This window comes from Octopus bimaculoides, chromosome 27, assembly GCF_001194135.2.
Source record: "Octopus bimaculoides isolate UCB-OBI-ISO-001 chromosome 27, ASM119413v2, whole genome shotgun sequence".
NCBI lineage: Eukaryota > Metazoa > Mollusca > Cephalopoda > Octopoda > Octopodidae > Octopus > Octopus bimaculoides.
The window spans coordinates 7,161,490-7,162,746 of NC_069007.1; the positions used below are offsets into that span (position 1 = coordinate 7,161,490).

General features: G+C 45.9%; 1 protein-coding gene across 1 annotated transcript in view; it reads left to right on the top strand.

Annotated features, from left to right (window-relative positions):
- The window catches only part of LOC106868990 (nucleoporin Nup43), a 14,400-nt gene that overhangs the window by 12,153 nt on the left and 990 nt on the right, over nucleotides 1-1,257 (top strand). The gene's annotated exons all lie outside the window — the stretch shown is intronic.

The following is a 1,257-nucleotide window of genomic DNA, read 5'->3' on the forward strand; positions in this document are numbered from 1 at the left end:
ATTTGACTGAGGACTGGCGAACCAGATGGCTGCACCAGGCTCCAATCTGATCTGGCAGAGTTTCTACAGTTGGATGGCCTGGGTGCTTTTACGTGCCACTGGCACGAAGGCCAGACAGGCGGTACTGGCAACAGCCACGCTCAAAATGGTGTTTTTTTATGTGCCACCTGCACAGGAGCCAGTCCAGCGGCACTGGCAATGACCTCGCTTGAATGTTTTTTCACGTGCCAGTAAGGCGACTTGGGTAACGATCACGCTCAAATGGTGCTATTTACGTGCCAAGGGCACGGAAGCCAGACAGCTGCTCTGGCAACAATCACGCTTGGACGGTGCTGTTAGCGCTCCACTGGCACAGGTGCCAGACATCGAATTTGGTGGATCCTTGTTCACTTGTATGTTGCTGTTGGCACTGTAATGTTCTTGTTACTATTACTATGTTGTGGTGGTATTCCACATCTTATCTTTGACTCGTCTATTGTGCTATTGCTAATAGCTCCGCAAGACGATGGTTTTGTAATGTTTACCTTGACAGTAACTTGAACTCGTACATATCACATCACTGACACTGACTCCAACTAAGAACTCATACGACTCTACTACTACTACTGACTTCCTACAGTGACTGACTGTCTGGCTTTATAGTGGTTGTGTCATACCACTTTGTCATGTGGGAAGCAGTGTACCATTTTCACTACAACACATGTTCTAAGTAATATTAAGCTTTCCTTTCATAAGTTCCAAGTTATTCTGGTGGTTGATAAAAATTGGGAGTGTGTATCATATATGATGCATGGACGCCAGAGAAACAGATACATCCTGGAGAGGTATAGAGTTAAGAATTTATATTTAGAAGAGGCAGTTTAATGTGACATCACTAAGTCATGTTATACAAAATATATATCTTTATATTGAGCCTATCTGTGACTGGGTGATGTAAGAAGAGGAAAACATTGTCACACTTACATCAACAACTTGATTGCAGACACAATGTATTCAGGATCTCGAAGCAAGTGGAATTTGTTGTTGCAGCCCGGGTCAGAACCCTGCCAGAGCACCAGCTGTCTGGCTTTCGTGCCGGTGGCACGTAAATAGCACCATTTGAGCGTGACCGTTACCAACGTTGTCTTCCTGGCACATGAAAAGACATTCGAGCGAGTTCGTTGCCAGTGCCGCTGGACTGGATCCTGTGCAGGTGGCACGTAAAATACACCATTTTGAGCATGGCCGTTGCCAGTACCTCCTGACTGGCTTCGTGCC